Genomic DNA, 20,388 nt, shown 5'->3' on the forward strand with positions numbered 1-20,388 from the left:
GAATAGAGAAAAAGTACTACAGCTGATTCCAAGACCTATTTTTTTAGAAGCAAGGAACCTCTCAACTGTGCCGAAACCCGGGATTGAACCAGGGACCTTTAGATCTTCAGTCTAACGCTCTCCCAACTGAGCTATTTCGGCCTGCTTATAGCTGTGGTCTTCATACTTTAATTTAAACCATTTAACAAAATAGATGCAGGACCTGGATTTTTAACCTCATATGGTAGAGATATGTCTTAAGGAGTCCTGTATCATTCCGCAATTAACTGGTACAATGGGTAAATAGCATTTTTTGGATCCAGGATAGGTAGTTGTTTTTTTAACTCTGAATGGACTAGCACTATATTATCCAGATATATTTGGCATGAGTATGTAAGCAATGTCATCTGACTACTGACATCTGTGTTCAAGGGGAAGTGGAATGTGATGCAGACAAGAGTTTACTTTACAAAAAAGGACGAAATGGAAAACATTCATAGTCAAACCGGAAGGCAAGATAGGTGGAAGAAAGATTAAAAGGAGGACAGAAAGCAAAGTCTATGTTGAATTGATCATTTTGTAGATCAGTTGATAAAAATGTTAACAGAGAAAAAGTACTACAGCTGATTCCAAGACCTATTTTGTTAGAAGCAAGGAACTGGTGCAATGGGTAAATAGCATTTTTGGGATCCAGGTTAGGTAGTTGTTTTTTTAACTCTGAATGGACTAGCACTATATTACCTAGATATATTTGGCATGAGTAGGTAAGCAATGTCATCTGACTACTGACATCTGTGTTCAAGGGGAAGTGGAATGTGATGCAGACAAGAGTTTACTTTACAAAAAAGGACTAAATGGGAAACATTCATTGTCAAACCTGAAGGCAAGATAGGTGGAAGAAAGTTTAAAAGGAGGACAGAAAGCAAAGTCTTTGTTGAATTGATCATTTTGTAGATCAGTTGATAAAAATGTTGATAGAGAAAAAAGTACTACAGCTGATTCCAAGACCTATTTTGTTAGAAGCAAGGAACCTCTCAACTGTGCCGAAACCCGGGATGGAAACAGGGACCTTTAGATCTAGAGTCTAACGCTCTCCCAACTGAGCTATAGCGGCCAGCTTATAGCTGTGGTCTTCATACTCTAATTTAAACCATTTAACAAAATAGATGCAGGACCTGGATTTTCTAACCTCAAATGGTAGACATATGTTTTAAGGAGTCCTGTATCATTCCGCAATTAACTGGTGCAATGGGCAAATTGCAGTTTTGGGATCCAGGTTAGGTAGTTGTTTTTTTAACTCTGAATGGACTAGCACTATATTACCCAGATATATTTGGCATGAGTAGGTAAGCAATGTCATCTGACTACTGACATCTCTGTTCAAGGGGAAGTGGAAGGTAATGCAGACAAGAGTTTACTTTACAAAAAAGCATGAAATGGGAAATATTCATTGTCAAACCTGAAGGTAAGAGAGGTGGAAGCAAGTTTAGAAGGAGGATATAAAGCAAAGTCTATGTTAAATTGATTGTGTTGTAGATCAGTTGGAAAAAATTTGATGAATAGAGAAAAAGTTCTACAGCTGATTCCAAGACCTATTTTGCTAGATGCAAGGAACCTCTCAACTGTGCCGAAACCCGGGATTGAACAGGGACCTTTAGATCTTCAGTCTAACGCTCTCCAAACTGAGCTATTTCGGCCTTCTCATAGCTGTGGTCTTCATACTTTAATTTGAACCATTTAACAAAATAGATGCAGGACCTGGATTTTTAACCTCATATGGTAGAGATATGTTTTAAGGAGTCCTGTACCATTCCCCAGTTAACTGGTGCAATGGGTAAATAGCATTTTTGGGATCCAGGTTAGGTAGTTGTTTTTTTAACTCTGAATGGACTAGCACTATATTACCTAGATATATTTGGCATGAGTAGGTAAGCAATGTCATCTGACTACTGACATCTGTGTTCAAGGGGAAGTGGAATGTGATGCAGACAAGAGTTTACTTTACAAAAAAGGACGAAATGGGAAACATTCATTGTCAAACCTGAAGGCAAGATAGGTGGAAGAAAGTTTAAAAAGAGGACAGAAAGCAAAGTCTATAATGAATTGATCATTTTGTAGATCAGTTGATAAAAATGTTGATAGAGAAAAAAGTACTACAGCTTATGTCAAGACCTATTTTGTTAGAAGCAAGGAACCTCTCAACTGTGCCGAACCCCGGGATTGAACCAGGGACCTTTAGATCTTCAGTCTAACGCTCTCCCAACTGAGCTATTTCGGCCTGCTTATAGCTGTGGTCTTCATACTTTAATTTAAACCATTTAACAAAATAGATGCAGGACCTGGATTTTTAACCTCATATGGTAGAGATATGTCTTAAGGAGTCCTGTATCATTCCGCAATTAACTGGTACAATGGGTAAATAGCATTTTTTGGATCCAGGATAGGTAGTTGTTTTTTTAACTCTGAATGGACTAGCACTATATTATCCAGATATATTTGGCATGAGTAGGTAAGCAATGTCATCTGACTACTGACATCTGTATTCAAGGGGAGGTGGAAGGTAATGCAGACAAGAGTTTACTTTACAAAAAAGCATGAAATGGGAAATATTCATTGTCAAACCTGAAGGTAAGAGAGATGGAAGCAAGTTTAGAAGGAGGACATAAAGCAAAGTCTATGTTAAATTGATTGTGTTGTAGATCAGTTGGAAAAAATTTGATGAATAGAGAAAAAGTACTACAGCTGATTCCAAGACCTATTTTTTTAGAAGCAAGGAACCTCTCAACTGTGCCGAAACCCGGGATTGAACCAGGGACCTTTAGATCTTCAGTCTAACGCTCTCCCAACTGAGCTATTTCGGCCTGCTTATAGCTGTCGTCTTCATACTTTAATTTAAACCATTTAACAAAATAGATGCAGGACCTGGATTTTTAACCTCATATGGTAGAGATATGTCTTAAGGAGTCCTGTATCATTCCGCAATTAACTGGTACAATGGGTAAATAGCATTTTTTGGATCCAGGATAGGTAGTTGTTTTTTTAACTCTGAATGGACTAGCACTATATTATCCAGATATATTTGGCATGAGTAGGTAAGCAATGTCATCTGACTACTGACATCTGTGTTCAAGGGGAAGTGGAAGGTAATGCAGACAAGAGTTTACTTTACAAAAAAGCATGAAATGGGAAATATTCATTGTCAAACCTGAAGGTAAGAGAGGTGGAAGCAAGTTTAGAAGGAGGACATAAAGCAAAGTCTATGTTAAATTGATTGTGTTGTAGATCAGTTGGAAAAAATTTGATGAATAGAGAAAAAGTACTACAGCTGATTCCAAGACCTATTTTGTTAGAAGCAAGGAACCTCTCAACTGTGCCGAAACCCGGGATTGAACCAGGGACCTTTAGATCTTCAGTCTAACGCTCTCCCAACTGAGCTATTTCGGCCTGCTTATAGCTGTGGTCTTCATACTTTAATTTGAACCATTTAACAAAATAGATGCAGGACCTGGATTTTTAACCTCATATGGTAGAGATATGTCTTAAGGAGTCCTGTATCATTCCACAATTAACTGGTACAATGGGTAAATAGCATTTTTTGGATCCAGGATAGGTAGTTGTTTTTTTAACTCTGAATGGACTAGCACTATATTACCCAGATATATTTGGCATGAGTAGGTAAGCAATGTCATCTGACTACTGACATCTGTGTTCAAGGGGAAGTGGAAGGTAATGCAGACAAGAGTTTACTTTACAAAAAAGCAGAAAATGGGAAATATTCATTGTCAAACCTGAAGATAAGAGAGGTGGAAGCAAGTTTAGAAGGAGGACATAAAGCAAAGTCTATGTTAAATTGATTGTGTTGTAGATCAGTTGGAAAAAATTTGATGAATAGAGAAAAAGTACTACAGCTGATTCCAAGACCTATTTTTTTAGAAGCAAGGAACCTCTCAACTGTGCCGAAACCCAGGATTGAACCAGGGACCTTTAGATCTTCAGTCTAACGCTCTCCCAACTGAGCTATTTCGGCCTGCTTATAGCTGTGGTCTTCATACTTTAATTTAAACCATTTAACAAAATAGATGCAGGACCTGGATTTTTAACCTCATATGGTAGAGATATGTCTTAAGGAGTCCTGTATCATTCCGCAATTAACTGGTACAATGGGTAAATAGCATTTTTTGGATCCAGGATAGGTAGTTGTTTTTTTAACTCTGAATGGACTAGCACTATATTACCTAGATATATTTGGCATGAGTAGGTAAGCAATGTCATCTGACTACTGACATCTGTGTTCAAGGGGAAGTGGAATGTGATGCAGACAAGAGTTTACTTTACAAAAAAGGACTAAATGGGAAACATTCATTGTCAAACCTGAAGGCAAGATAGGTGGAAGAAAGTTTAAAAGGAGGACAGAAAGCAAAGTCTATGTTGAATTGATCATTTTGTAGATCAGTTGATAAAAATGTTGATAGAGAAAAAAGTACTACAGCTGATTCCAAGACCTATTTTGTTAGAAGCAAGGAACCTCTCAACTGTGCCGAAACCCGGGATGGAAACAGGGACCTTTAGATCTAGAGTCTAACGCTCTCCCAACTGAGCTATAGCGGCCAGCTTATAGCTGTGGTCTTCATACTCTAATTTAAACCATTTAACAAAATAGATGCAGGACCTGGATTTTCTAACCTCAAATGGTAGACATATGTTTTAAGGAGTCCTGTATCATTCCGCAATTAACTGGTGCAATGGGCAAATTGCAGTTTTGGGATCCAGGTTAGGTAGTTGTTTTTTTAACTCTGAATGGACTAGCACTATATTACCCAGATATATTTGGCATGAGTAGGTAAGCAATGTCATCTGACTACTGACATCTGTATTCAAGCGGAGGTGGAAGGTAATGCAGACAAGAGTTTACTTTACAAAAAAGCATGAAATGGGAAATATTCATTGTCAAACCTGAAGGTAAGAGAGGTGGAAGCAAGTTTAGAAGGAGGACATAAAGCAAAGTCTATGTTAAATTGATTGTGTTGTAGATCAGTTGGAAAAAATTTGATGAATAGAGAAAAAGTACTACAGCTGATTCCAAGACCTATTTTGTTAGAAGCAAGGAACCTCTCAACTGTGCCGAAACCCGGGATTGAACAAGGGACCTTTAGATCTTCAGTCTAACGCTCTCCCAACTGAGCTTTTTTGGCCTGCCTATAGCTATGGTCTTCATACTTTAATTTAAACCATTTAACAAAACAGATACAGGACCTGGATTTTTAACCTCATATGGTGAGATATGTTTTAAGGAGTCCTGTATCATTCCGCAATTAACTGGTGCAATGGGTAAATAGCATTTTTGGGATCCAGGTTAGGTAGTTGTTTTTTTAACTCTGAATGGACTAGCACTATATTACCCAGATATATTTGGCATGAGTAGGTAAGCAATGTCATCTGACTACTGACATCTCTGTTCAAGGGGAAGTGGAAGGTAATGCAGACAAGAGTTTACTTTACAAAAAAGCATGAAATGGGAAATATTCATTGTCAAACCTGAAGGTAAGAGAGGTGGAAGCAAGTTTAGAAGGAGGATATAAAGCAAAGTCTATGTTAAATTGATTGTGTTGTAGATCAGTTGGAAAAAATTTGATGAATAGAGAAAAAGTTCTACAGCTGATTCCAAGACCTATTTTGCTAGATGCAAGGAACCTCTCAACTGTGCCGAAACCCGGGATTGAACAGGGACCTTTAGATCTTCAGTCTAACGCTCTCCAAACTGAGCTATTTCGGCCTTCTCATAGCTGTGGTCTTCATACTTTAATTTGAACCATTTAACAAAATAGATGCAGGACCTGGATTTTTAACCTCATATGGTAGAGATATGTTTTAAGGAGTCCTGTACCATTCCCCAGTTAACTGGTGCAATGGGTAAATAGCATTTTTGGGATCCAGGTTAGGTAGTTGTTTTTTTAACTCTGAATGGACTAGCACTATATTACCTAGATATATTTGGCATGAGTAGGTAAGCAATGTCATCTGACTACTGACATCTGTGTTCAAGGGGAAGTGGAATGTGATGCAGACAAGAGTTTACTTTACAAAAAAGGACGAAATGGGAAACATTCATTGTCAAACCTGAAGGCAAGATAGGTGGAAGAAAGTTTAAAAAGAGGACAGAAAGCAAAGTCTATGTTGAATTGATCATTTTGTAGATCAGTTGATAAAAATGTTGATAGAGAAAAAAGTACTACAGCTGATTCCAAGACCTATTTTGTTAGAAGCAAGGAACCTCTCAACTGTGCCGAAACCCGGGATGGAACCAGGGACCTTTAGATCTAGAGTCTAACGCTCTCCCAACTGAGCTATAGCGGCCAGCTTATAGCTGTGGTCTTCATACTCTAATTTAAACCATTTAACAAAATAGATGCAGGACCTGGATTTTTAACCTCATATGGTAGAGATATGTTTTAAGGAGTCCTGTATCATTCCGCAATTAACTGGTGCAATGGGCAAATTGCAGTTTTGGGATCCAGGTTAGGTAGTTGTTTTTTTAACTCTGAATGGACTAGCACTATATTACCCAGATATATTTGGCATGAGTAGGTAAGCAATGTCATCTGACTACTGACATCTGTATTCAAGGGGAGGTGGAAGGTAATGCAGACAAGAGTTTACTTTACAAAAAAGCATGAAATGGGAAATATTCATTGTCAAACCTGAAGGTAAGAGAGGTGGAAGCAAGTTTAGAAGGAGGACATAAAGCAAAGTCTATGTTAAATTGATTGTGTTGTAGATCAGTTGGAAAAAATTTGATGAATAGAGAAAAAGTACTACAGCTGATTCCAAGACCTATTTTTTTGGAAGCAAGGAACCTCTCAACTGTGCCGAAACCCGGGATTGAACCAGGGACCTTTAGATCTTCAGTCTAACGCTCTCCCAACTGAGCTATTTCGGCCTGCTTATAGCTGTGGTCTTCATACTTTAATTTAAACCATTTAACAAAATAGATGCAGGACCTGGATTTTTAACCTCATATGGTAGAGATATGTTTTAAGGAGTCCTGTATCATTCCGCAATTAACTGGTACAATGGGTAAATAGCATTTTTTGGATCCAGGTTAGGTAGTTGTTTTTTTAACTCTGAATGGACTAGCACTATATTATCCAGATATATTTGGCATGAGTAGGTAAGCAATGTCATCTGACTACTGACATCTGTGTTCAAGGGGAAGTGGAAGGTAATGCAGACAAGAGTTTACTTTACAAAAAAGCATGAAATGGGAAATATTCATTGTTAAACCTGAAGATAAGAGAGGTGGAAGCAAGTTTAGAAGGAGGACATAAAGCAAAGTCTATGTTAAATTGATTGTGTTGTAGATCAGTTGGAAAAAATTTGATGAATAGAGAAAAAGTACTACAGCTGAATCCAAGACCTATTTTGTTAGAAGCAAGGAACGTCTCAACTGTGCCGAAACCCGGGATTGAACCAGGGACCTTTAGATCTTCAGTCTAACGCTCTCCCAACTGAGCTATTTCAGCCTTCTGATAGCTGGGGTCTTCATACTTTAATTTGAACCATTTAACAAAATAGATGCAGGACCTGGATTTTTAACCTCATATGGTAGAGATATGTTTTAAGGAGTCTTGTATCATTCCCCAGTTAACTGGTGCAATGGGTAAATAGCATTTTTGGGATCCAGGTTAGGTTGTTGTTTTTTTAACTCTGAATGGACTAGCACTATATTACCCAGATATATTTGGCATGAGTAGGTAAGCAATGTCATCTGACTACTGACATCTGTGTTCAAGGGGAAGTGGAATGTGATGCAGACAAGAGTTTACTTTACAAAAAAGGACGAAATGGAAAACATTCATAGTCAAACCGGAAGGCAAGATAGGTGGAAGAAAGTTTAAAAGGAGGACAGAAAGCAAAGTCTATGTTGAATTGATCATTTTGTAGATCAGTTGATAAAAATGTTAATAGAGAAAAAGTACTACAGCTGATTCCAAGACCTATTTTGTTAGAAGCAAGGAACCTCTCAACTGTGCCGAAACCCGGGATTGAACCAAGAACTTTTAGATCTTCAGTCTAACGCTCTCCCAACTGAGCTATTTCAGCCTTCTGATAGCTGGGGTCTTCATACTTTAATTTGAACCATTTAACAAAATAGATGCAGGACCTGGATTTTTAACCTCATATGGTAGAGATATGTTTTAAGGAGTCCTGTATCATTCCCCAGTTAACTGGTGCAATGGGTAAATAGCATTTTTGGGATCCAGGTTAGGTAGTTGTTTTTTTAACTCTGAATGGACTAGCACTATATTACCCAGATATATTTGGCATGAGTAGGTAAGCAATGTCATCTGACTACTGACATCTGTGTTCAAGGGGAAGTGGAATGTGATGCAGACAAGAGTTTACTTTACAAAAAAGGACGAAATGGAAAACATTCATAGTCAAACCTGAAGGCAAGATAGGTGGAAGAAAGTTTAAAAGGAGGACAGAAAGCAAAGTCTATGTTGAATTGATCATTTTGTAGATCAGTTGATAAAAATGTTGATAGAGAAAAAAGTACTACAGCTGATTCCAAGACCTATTTTGTTAGAAGCAAGGAACCTCTCAACTGTGCCGAAACCCGGGATTGAACCAGGGACCTTTAGATCTTCAGTCTAACGCTCTCCCAACTGAGCTATTTCGGCCTGCTTATAGCTGTGGTCTTCATACTTTAATTTAAACCATTTAACAAAACAGATGCAGGACCTGGATTTTTAACCTCATATGGTGAGATATGTTTTAAGGAGTCCTGTATCATTCCGCAATTAACTGGTGCAATGGGTAAATAGCATTTTTGGGATCCAGGTTAGGTAGTTGTTTTTTTAACTCTGAATGGACTAGCACTATATTACCCAGATATATTTGGCATGAGTAGGTAAGCAATGTCATCTGACTACTGACATCTGTGTTCAAGGGGAAGTGGAAGGTAATGCAGACAAGAGTTTACTTTACAAAAAAGCATGAAATGGGAAATATTCATTGTCAAACCTGAAGGTAAGAGAGGTGGAAGCAAGTTTAGAAGGAGGATATAAAGCAAAGTCTATGTTAAATTGATTGTGTTGTAGATCAGTTGGAAAAAATTTGATGAATAGAGAAAAAGTACTACAGCTGATTCCAAGACCTATTTTGTTAGAAGCAAGGAACCTCTCAACTGTGCCGAAACCCGGGATTGAACCAGGGACCTTCAGATCTTCAGTCTAACGCTCTCCCAACTGAGCTATTTCAGCCTGCTTATAGCTGTGGTCTTCATACTTTAATTTAAACCATTTAACAAAATAGATGCAGGACCTGGATTTTTAACCTCACATGGTAGAGATATGTTTTAAGGAGTCCTGTATCATTCCGCAATTAACTGGTGCAATGGGTAAATAGCATTTTTTGGATCCAGGTTAGGTAGTTGTTTTTTTTAACTCTGAATGGACTAGCACTATATTACCCAGATATATTTGGCATGAGTAGGTAAGCAATGTCATCTGACTACTGACATCTGTGTTCAAGGGGAAGTGGAAGGTAATGCAGACAAGAGTTTACTTTGCAAAAAAGCATGAAATGGGAAATATTCATTGTCAAACCTGAAGGTAAGAGAGGTGGAAGCAAGTTTAGAAGGAGGACATAAAGCAAAGTCTATGTTAAATTGATTGTGTTGTAGATCAGTTGGAAAAAATTTGATGAAAGAGAAAAAGAACTACAGCTGATCCCAAGACCTATTATGTTAGAAGCAAGGAACCTCTCAACTGTGCCGAAACCCGGGATTGAACCAGGGACCTTTAGATCTTCAGTCTAACGCTCGCCCAACTGAGCTATTTCGGCCTGCTTAGAGCTGTGGTCTTCATACTTTAATTTAAACCATTTAACAAAATAGATGCAGGACCTGGATTTTTAACCTCATATGGTAGGTTATGTTTTAAGGAGTCCTGTATCATTCCCCAGTTAACTGGTGCAATGTGTAAATAGCATTTTTGGGATCCAGGTTAGGTAGTTGTTTTTTTAACTCTGAATGGACTAGCACTATATTACCCAGATATATTTGGCATGAGTAGGTAAGCAATGTCATCTGACTACTGACATCTGTGTTCAAGGGGAAGTGGAATGTGATGCAGACAAGAGTTTACTTTACAAAAAAGGACAAAATGGAAAACATTCATAGTCAAACCTGAAGGCAAGATAGGTGGAAGAAAGTTTAAAAGGAGGACAGAAAGCAAAGTCTATGTTGAATTGATCATTTTGTAGATCAGTTGATAAAAATGTTGATAGAGAAAAGAGTACTACAGCTGATTCCAAGACCTATTTTGTTAGAAGCAAGGAACCTCTCAACTGTGCCGAAACCCAGGATTGAACCAGGGACCTTTAGATCTTCAGTCTAACGCTCTCCCAGCTTAGCTATTTTGGCCTGCTTATAGCTGTGGTCTTCATACTTTAATTTAAACCATTTAACAAAATAGATGCAGGACCTGGATTTTTAACCTCATATGGTGAGATATGTTTTAAGGAGTCCTGTATCATTCCGCAATTAACTGGTGCAATGGGTTAATAGCATTTTTGGGATCCAGGTTAGGTAGTTGTTTTTTTAACTCTGAATGGACTAGCACTATATTACCCAGATATATTTGGCATGAGTAGGTAAGCAATGTCATCTGACTACTGACATCTGTGTTCAAGGGGAAGTGGAAGGTAATGCAGACAAGAGTTTACTTTACAAAAAAGCATGAAATGGGAAATATTCATTGTCAAACCTGAAGGTAAGAGAGGTGGAAGCAAGTTTAGAAGGAGTACATAAAGCAAAGTCTATGTTAAATTGATTGTGTTGTAGATCAGTTGGAAAAAATGTGATGAAAGAGAAAAAGAACTACAGCTGATCCCAAGACCTATTATGTTAGAAGCAAGGAACCTCTCAACTGTGCCGAAACCCGGGATTGAACCAGGGACCTTTAGATCTTCAGTCTAACGCTCGCCCAACTGAGCTATTTCGGCCTGCTTAGAGCTGTGGTCTTCATACTTTAATTTAAACCATTTAACAAAATAGATGCAGGACCTGGATTTTTAACCTCATATGGTAGGTTATGTTTTAAGGAGTCCTGTATCATTCCCCAGTTAACTGGTGCAATGTGTAAATAGCATTTTTGGGATCCAGGTTAGGTAGTTGTTTTTTTAACTCTGAATGGACTAGCACTATATTACCCAGATATATTTGGCATGAGTAGGTAAGCAATGTCATCTGACTACTGACATCTGTGTTCAAGGGGAAGTGGAATGTGATGCAGACAAGAGTTTACTTTACAAAAAAGGACAAAATGGAAAACATTCATAGTCAAACCTGAAGGCAAGATAGGTGGAAGAAAGTTTAAAAGGAGGACAGAAAGCAAAGTCTATGTTGAATTGATCATTTTGTAGATCAGTTGATAAAAATGTTGATAGAGAAAAGAGTACTACAGCTGATTCCAAGACCTATTTTGTTAGAAGCAAGGAACCTCTCAACTGTGCCGAAACCCAGGATTGAACCAGGGACCTTTAGATCTTCAGTCTAACGCTCTCCCAGCTTAGCTATTTTGGCCTGCTTATAGCTGTGGTCTTCATACTTTAATTTAAACCATTTAACAAAATAGATGCAGGACCTGGATTTTTAACCTCATATGGTGAGATATGTTTTAAGGAGTCCTGTATCATTCCGCAATTAACTGGTGCAATGGGTTAATAGCATTTTTGGGATCCAGGTTAGGTAGTTGTTTTTTTAACTCTGAATGGACTAGCACTATATTACCCAGATATATTTGGCATGAGTAGGTAAGCAATGTCATCTGACTACTGACATCTGTGTTCAAGGGGAAGTGGAAGGTAATGCAGACAAGAGTTTACTTTACAAAAAAGCATGAAATGGGAAATATTCATTGTCAAACCTGAAGGTAAGAGAGGTGGAAGCAAGTTTAGAAGGAGTACATAAAGCAAAGTCTATGTTAAATTGATTGTGTTGTAGATCAGTTGGAAAAAATGTGATGAATAGAGAAAAAGTACTACAGCTGATTCCAAGACCTATTTTGTTAGAAGCAAGGAACCTCTCAACTGTGCCGAAACCCGGGATTGAACCAGGGACCTTTAGATCTTCAGTCTAACGCTCTCCAAACTGAGCTATTGCGGCCTGCTTATAGCTGTGGTCTTCATACTTTAATTTAAACCATTTAACAAAATAGATGCAGGACCTGGATTTTTAACCTCATATGGTAGAGATATGTTTTAAGGAGACCTGTATCATTCCGCAATTAACTGGTGCAATGGGTAAATAGCATTTTTTGGATCCAGGTTAGGTAGTTGTTTTTTTAACTCTGAATGGACTAGCACTATATTACCCAGATATATTTGGCATGAGTAGGTAAGCAATGTCATCTGACTACTGACATCTGTGTTCAAGGGGAAGTGGAAGGTAATGCAGACAAGAGTTTACTTTACAAAAAAGCATGAAATGGGAAATATTCATTGTCAAACCTGAAGGTAAGAGAGGTGGAAGCAAGTTTAGAAGGAGGACATAAAGCAAAGTCTATGTTAAATTGATTGTGTTGTAGATCAGTTGGAAAAAAATTTGATGAATAGAGAAAAAGAACTACAGCTGATCCCAAGACCTATTTTGTTAGAAGCAAGGAACCTCTCAACTGTGCCGAAACCCGGGATTGAACCAGGGACCTTTAGATCTTCAGTCTAACGCTCGGCCAACTGAGCTATTTCGGCCTTCTGATAGCTGGGGTCTTCATACTTTAATTTGAACCATTTAACAAAATAGATGCAGGACCTGGATTTTTAACCTCATATGGTAGAGATATGTTTTAAGGAGTCCTGTATCATTCCCCAGTTAACTGGTGCAATGGGTAAATAGCATTTTTGGGATCCAGGTTAGGTAGTTGTTTTTTTAACTCTGAATGGACTAGCACTATATTACCCAGATATATTTGGCATGAGTAGGTAAGCAATGTCAACTGACTACTGACATCTGTGTTCAAGGGGAAGTGGAATGTGATGCAGACAAAAGTTTACTTTACAAAAAAGGACAAAATGGAAAACATTCATAGTCAAACCTGAAGGCAAGATAGGTGGAAGAAAGTTTAAAAGGAGGACAGAAAGCAAAGTCTATGTTGAATTGATCATTTTGTAGATCAGTTGATAAAAATGTTGATAGAGAAAAGAGTACTACAGCTGATTCCAAGACCTATTTTGTTAGAAGCAAGGAACCTCTCAACTGTGCCAAAACCCGGGATTGAACCAGGGACCTTTAGATCTTCAGTCTAACGCTCTCCCAGCTTAGCTATTTTGGCCTGCTTATAGCTGTGGTCTTCATACTTTAATTTAAACCATTTAACAAAATAGATGCAGAACCTGGATTTTTAACCTCATATGGTGAGATATGTTTTAAGGAGTCCTGTATCATTCCGCAATTAACTGGTGCAATGGGTAAATAGCATTTTTGGGATCCAGGTTAGGTAGTTGTTTTTTTAACTCTGAATGGACTAGCACTATATTACCCAGATATATTTGGCATGAGTAGGTAAGCAATGTCATCTGACTACTGACATCTGTGTTCAAGGGGAAGTGGAAGGTAATGCAGACAAGAGTTTACTTTACAAAAAAGCATGAAATGGGAAATATTCATTGTCAAACCTGAAGGTAAGAGAGGTGGAAGCAAGTTTAGAAGGAGTACATAAAGCAAAGTCTATGTTAAATTGATTGTGTTGTAAATCAGTTGGAAAAAATTTGATGAATAGAGAAAAAGTACTACAGCTGATTCCAAGACCTATTTTGTTAGAAGCAAGGAACCTCTCAACTGTGCCGAAACCCGGGATTGAACCAGGGACCTTTAGATCTTCAGTCTAACGCTCTCCAAACTGAGCTATTGCGGCCTGCTTATAGCTGTGGTCTTCATACTTTAATTTAAACCATTTAACAAAATAGATGCAGGACCTGGATTTTTAACCTCATATGGTAGAGATATGTTTTAAGGAGACCTGTATCATTCCGCAATTAACTGGTGCAATGGGTAAATAGCATTTTTTGGATCCAGGTTAGGTAGTTGTTTTTTTAACTCTGAATGGACTAGCACTATATTACCCAGATATATTTGGCATGAGTAGGTAAGCAATGTCATCTGACTACTGACATCTGTGTTCAAGGGGAAGTGGAAGGTAATGCAGACAAGAGTTTACTTTACAAAAAAGCATGAAATGGGAAATATTCATTGTCAAACCTGAAGGTAAGAGAGGTGGAAGCAAGTTTAGAAGGAGGACATAAAGCAAAGTCTATGTTAAATTGATTGTGTTGTAGATCAGTTGGAAAAAAATTTGATGAATAGAGAAAAAGAACTACAGCTGATCCCAAGACCTATTTTGTTAGAAGCAAGGAACCTCTCAACTGTGCCGAAACCCGGGATTGAACCAGGGACCTTTAGATCTTCAGTCTAACGCTCGGCCAACTGAGCTATTTCGGCCTTCTGATAGCTGGGGTCTTCATACTTTAATTTGAACCATTTAACAAAATAGATGCAGGACCTGGATTTTTAACCTCATATGGTAGAGATATGTTTTAAGGAGTCCTGTATCATTCCCCAGTTAACTGGTGCAATGGGTAAATAGCATTTTTGGGATCCAGGTTAGGTAGTTGTTTTTTTAACTCTGAATGGACTAGCACTATATTACCCAGATATATTTGGCATGAGTAGGTAAGCAATGTCATCTGACTACTGACATCTGTGTTCAAGGGGAAGTGGAATGTGATGCAGACAAAAGTTTACTTTACAAAAAAGGACAAAATGGAAAACATTCATAGTCAAACCTGAAGGCAAGATAGGTGGAAGAAAGTTTAAAAGGAGGACAGAAAGCAAAGTCTATGTTGAATTGATCATTTTGTAGATCAGTTGATAAAAATGTTGATAGAGAAAAGAGTACTACAGCTGATTCCAAGACCTATTTTGTTAGAAGCAAGGAACCTCTCAACTGTGCCGAAACCCGGGATTGAACCAGGGACCTTTAGATCTTCAGTCTAACGCTCTCCCAGCTTAGCTATTTTGGCGTGCTTATAGCTGTGGTCTTCATACTTTAATTTAAACCATTTAACAAAATAGATGCAGGACCTGGATTTTTAACCTCATATGGTGAGATATGTTTTAAGGAGTCCTGTATCATTCCGCAATTAACTGGTGCAATGGGTAAATAGCATTTTTGGGATCCAGGTTAGGTAGTTGTTTTTTTAACTCTGAATGGACTAGCACTATATTACCCAGATATATTTGGCATGAGTAGGTAAGCAATGTCATCTGACTACTGACATCTGTGTTCAAGGGGAAGTGGAAGGTAATGCAGACAAGAGTTTACTTTACAAAAAAGCATGAAATGGGAAATATTCATTGTCAAACCTGAAGGTAAGAGAGGTGGAAGCAAGTTTAGAAGGAGTACATAAAGCAAAGTCTATGTTAAATTGATTGTGTTGTAGATCAGTTGGAAAAAATTTGATGAATAGAGAAAAAGTACTACAGCTGATTCCAAGACCTATTTTGTTAGAAGCAAGGAACCTCTCAACTGTGCCGAAACCCGAGATTGAATCAGGGACCTTTAGATCTTCAGTCTAACGCTCTCCCAACTGAGCTATTTCGGCCTGCTTATAGCTGTGGTCTTCATACTTTAATTTAAACCATTTAACAAAATAGATGCAGGACCTGGATTTTTAACCTCATATGGTAGAGATATGTTTTAAGGAGTCCTGTATCATTCCCCAGTTAACTGGTGCAAGGGGTAAATAGCATTTTTGGGATCCAGGTTAGGTAGTTGTTTTTTTAACTCGAAATGGACTAGCACTATATTACCTAGATATATTTGGCATGAGTAGGTAAGCAATGTCATCTGACTACTGACATCTGTGTTCAAGGGGAAGTGGAATGTGATGCAGACAAGAGTTTACTTTACAAAAAAGGACGAAATGGGAAACATTCATTGTCAAACCTGAAGGCAAGATAGGTGGAAGAAAGTTTAAAAGGAGGACAGAAAGCAAAGTCTATGTTGAATTGATCATTTTGTAGATCAGTTGATAAAAATGTTGATAGAGAAAAAAGTACTACAGCTGATTCCAAGACCTATTTTATTAGAAGCAAGGAACCTCTCAACTGTGCCGAAACCCGGGATTGAACCAGGGACCTTTAGATCTTCAGTCTAACGCTCTCCCAACTGAGCTATTGCGGCCTGCTTATAGCTGTGGTCTTCATACTTTAATTTAAACCATTTAACAAAATAGATGCAGGACCTGGATTTTTAACCTCATATGGTAGAGATATGTTTTAAGGAGTCCTGTATCATTCCACAATTAACTGGTGCAATGGGCAAATAGCAGTTTTGGGATCCAGGTTAGGTAGTTGTTTTTTTAACTCTGAATGGACTAGCACTATATTACCCAGATATATTTGGCATGAGTAGGTAAGCAATGTCATCTGACTACTGACATCTGTATTCAAGGGGAGGTGGAAGGTAATGCAGACAAGAGTTTACTTTACAAAAAAGCATGAAATGGGAAATATTCATTGTCAAACCTGAAGGTAAGAGAGGTGGAAGCAAGTTTAGAAGGAGGACATAAAGCAAAGTCTATGTTAAATTGATTGTGTTGTAGATCAGTTGGAAAAAATTTGATGAATAGAGAAAAAGTACTACAGCTGATTCCAAGACCTATTTTGTTAGAAGCAAGGAACCTCTCTACTGTGCCGAAACCCGGGATTGAACCAGGGACCTTTAGATCTTCAGTCTAACACTCTCCCAACTGAGCTATTTCGGCCTGCTTATAGCTGTAGTCTTCATACTTTAATTTAAACCATTTAACAAAATAGATGCAGGACCTGGATTTTTAACCTCATATGGTAGAGATATGTTTTAATGAGTCCTGTATCATTCCGCAATTAACTGGTACAATGGGTAAATAGCATTTTTTGGATCCAGGTTAGGTAGTTGTTTTTTTAACTCTGAATGGACTAGCACTGTATTACCCAGATATATTTGGCATGAGTAGGTAAGCAATGTCATCTGACTACTGACATCTGTGTTCAAGGGGAAGTGGAAGGTAATGCAGACAAGAGTTTACTTTACAAAAAAGCATGAAATGGGAAATATTCATTGTCAAACCTGAAGGTAAGAGAGGTGGAAGCAAGTTTAGAAGGAGTACATAAAGCAAAGTCTATGTTAAATTGATTGTGTTGTAGATCAGTTGGAAAAAATTTGATGAATAGAGAAAAAGTACTACAGCTGATTCCAAGACCTATTTTGTTAGAAGCAAGGAACCTCTCAACTGTGCCGAAATCCGGGATTGAACCAGGGACCTTTAGATCTTCAGTCTAACGCTCGGCCAACTGAGCTATTTCGGCCTTCTGATAGCTGGGGTCTTCATACTTTAATTTGAACCATTTAACAAAATAGATGCAGGACCTGGATTTTTAACCTCATATGGTAGAGATATGTTTTAAGGAGTCCTGTATCATTCCCCAGTTAACTGGTGCAATGGGTAAATAGCATTTTTGGGATCCAGGTTAGGTAGTTGTTTTTTTAACTCTGAATGGACTAGCACTATATTACCCAGATATATTTGGCATGAGTAGGTAAGCAATGTCATCTGACTACTGACATCTGTGTTCAAGGGGAAGTGGAATTTGATGCAGACAAGAGTTTACTTTACAAAAAAGGACAAAATGGAAAACATTCATGGTCAAACCTGAAGGCAAGATAGGTGGAAGAAAGTTTAAAAGGAGGACAGAAAGCAAAGTCTATGTTGAATTGATCATTTTGTAGATCAGTTGATAAAAATGTTGATAGAGAAAAGAGTACTAAAGCTGATTCCAAGACCTATTTTGTTAGAAGCAAGGAACCTCTCAACTGTGCCGAAACCCGGGATTGAACCAGGGACCTTTAGATCTTCAGTCTAACGCTCTCCCAGCTTAGCTATTTTGGCCTGCTTATAGCTGTGGTCTTCATACTTTAATTTAAACCATTTAACAAAATAGATGCAGGACCTGGATTTTTAACCTCATATGGTGAGATATGTTTTAAGGAGTCCTGTATCATTCCGCAATTAACTGGTGCAATGGGTAAATAGCAGTTTTTGGGATCCAGGTTAGGTAGTTGTTTTTTTAACTCTGAATGGACTAGCACTATATTAACCAGATATATTTGGCATGAGTAGGTAAGCAATGTCATCTGACTACTGACATCTGTGTTCAAGGGGAAGTGGAAGGTAATGCAGACAAGAGTTTACTTTACAAAAAAGCATGAAATGGGAAATATTCATTGTCAAACCTGAAGGTAAGAGAGGTGGAAGCAAGTTTAGAAGGAGGATATAAAGCAAAGTCTATGTTAAATTGATTGTGTTGTAGATCAGTTGGAAAAAATTTGATGAATAGAGAAAAAGTACTACAGCTGATTCCAAGACCTATTTTGTTAGAAGCAAGGAACCTCTCAACTGTGCCGAAACCCGGGATTGAACCAGGGACCTTTAGATCTTCAGTCTAACGCTCTCCAAACTGAGCTATTTCAGCCTTCTCATAGCTGTGGTCTTCATACTTTAATTTGAACCGTTTAACAAAATAGATGCAGGACCTGGATTTTTAACCTCATATGGTGAGATATGTTTTAAGGAGTCCTGTATCATTCCGCAATTAACTGGTGCAATGGGTAAATAGCATTTTTGGGATCCAGGTTAGGTAGTTGTTTTTGTAACTCTGAATGGACTAGCACTATATTACCCAGATATATTTGGCATGAGTAGGTAAGCAATGTCATCTGACTACTGACATCTGTGTTCAAGGGGAAGTGGAAGGTAATGCAGACAAGAGTTTACTTTACAAAAAAGCATGAAATGGGAAATATTCATTGTCAAACCTGAAGGTAAGAGAGGTGGAAGCAAGTTTAGAAGGAGGATATAAAGCAAAGTCTATGTTAAATTGATTGTGTTGTAGATCAGTTGGAAAAAATTTGATGAATAGAGAAAAAGTTCTACAGCTGATTCCAAGACCTATTTTGCTAGAAGCAAGGAACCTCTCAACTGTGCCGAAACCCAGGGTTTTAACCAGGGACCTTTAGATCTTCAGTCTAACGCTCTCCAAACTGAGCTATTTCGGCCTTCTCATAGCTGTGGTCTTCATACTTTAATTTGAACCATTTAACAAAATAGATGCAGGACCTGGATTTTTAACCTCATATGGTAGAGATATGTTTTAAGGAGTCCTGTACCATTCCCCAGTTAACTGGTGCAATGGGTAAATAGCATTTTTGGGATCCAGGTTAGGTAGTTGTTTTTTTAACTCTGAATGGACTAGCACTATATTACCTAGATATATTTGGCATGAGTAGGTAAGCAATGTCATCTGACTACTGACATCTGTGTTCAAGGGGAAGTGGAATGTGATGCAGACAAGAGTTTACTTTACAAAAAAGGACGAAATGGAAAACATTCATAGTCAAACCGGAAGGCAAGATAGGTGGAAGAAAGTTTAAAAGGAGGACAGAAAGCAAAGTCTATGTTGAATTGATCATTTTGTAGATCAGTTGATAAAAATGTTAATAGAGAAAAAGTACTACAGCTGATTCCAAGACCTATTTTGTTAGAAGCAAGGAACCTCTCAACTCTGCCGAAACCCGGGATTGAACCAGGGACCTTTAGATCTTCAGTCTAACGCTCTCCTAACTGAGCTATTTCGGCCTTCTGATAGCTGGGGTCTTCATACTTTAATTTGAACCATTTAACAAAATAGATGCAGGACCTGGATTTTTAACCTCATATGGTAGAGATATGTTTTAAGGAGTCCTGTATCATTCCCCAGTTAACTGGTGCAATGGGTAAATAGCATTTTTGGGATCCAGGTTAGGTAGTTGTTTTTTTAACTCTGAATGGACTAGCACTATATTACCCAGATATATTTGGCATGAGTAGGTAAGCAATGTCATCTGACTACTGACATCTGTGTTCAAGGGGAAGTGGAATGTGATGCAGACAAGAGTTTGCTTTACAAAAAAGGACGAAATGGAAAACATTCATAGTCAAACCTGAAGGCAAGATAGGTGGAAGAAAGTTTAAAAGGAGGACAGAAAGCAAAGTCTATGTTGAATTGATCATTTTGTAGATCAGTTGATAAAAATGTTGATAGAGAAAAAAGTACTACAGCTGATTCCAAGACCTATTTTGTTAGAAGCAAGGAACCTCTCAACTGTGCCGAAACCCGGGATTGAACCAGGGACCTTTAGATCTTCAGTCTAACGCTCTCCCAACTGAGCTATTTTGGCCTGCCTATAACTATGGTCTTCATACTTTAATTTAAACCATTTAACAAAACAGATGCAGGACCTGGATTTTTAACCTCATATGGTGAGATAT

At 38.0% G+C, this 20,388-nt stretch overlaps 5 non-coding genes across 5 annotated transcripts; all 5 read right to left on the reverse strand.

Annotated features, from left to right (window-relative positions):
* Nucleotides 1-68: 68 nt before the first annotated feature.
* TRNAF-GAA (transfer RNA phenylalanine (anticodon GAA)) lies at nt 69-141 on the reverse strand. Its single transcript has one exon. It is a non-coding gene; the product is annotated as a tRNA-Phe (tRNA).
* Nucleotides 142-2,767: 2,626 nt separating this feature from the next.
* Nucleotides 2,768-2,840, reverse strand: TRNAF-GAA (transfer RNA phenylalanine (anticodon GAA)). The gene has a single exon. It is a non-coding gene; the product is annotated as a tRNA-Phe (tRNA).
* Nucleotides 2,841-3,350: 510 nt separating this feature from the next.
* On the reverse strand, nt 3,351-3,423 carry TRNAF-GAA (transfer RNA phenylalanine (anticodon GAA)). Its single transcript has one exon. It is a non-coding gene; the product is annotated as a tRNA-Phe (tRNA).
* Nucleotides 3,424-6,843: 3,420 nt separating this feature from the next.
* TRNAF-GAA (transfer RNA phenylalanine (anticodon GAA)) lies at nt 6,844-6,916 on the reverse strand. Its single transcript has one exon. It is a non-coding gene; the product is annotated as a tRNA-Phe (tRNA).
* A 1,671-nt stretch (nt 6,917-8,587) lies between these two features.
* Nucleotides 8,588-8,660, reverse strand: TRNAF-GAA (transfer RNA phenylalanine (anticodon GAA)). Its single transcript has one exon. It is a non-coding gene; the product is annotated as a tRNA-Phe (tRNA).
* Nucleotides 8,661-20,388: the final 11,728 nt, after the last annotated feature.

The sequence above is a fragment of the Lissotriton vulgaris genome, chromosome 8 (assembly GCF_964263255.1).
Source record: "Lissotriton vulgaris chromosome 8, aLisVul1.2, whole genome shotgun sequence".
In the NCBI taxonomy this organism is placed as follows: domain Eukaryota; kingdom Metazoa; phylum Chordata; class Amphibia; order Caudata; family Salamandridae; genus Lissotriton; species Lissotriton vulgaris.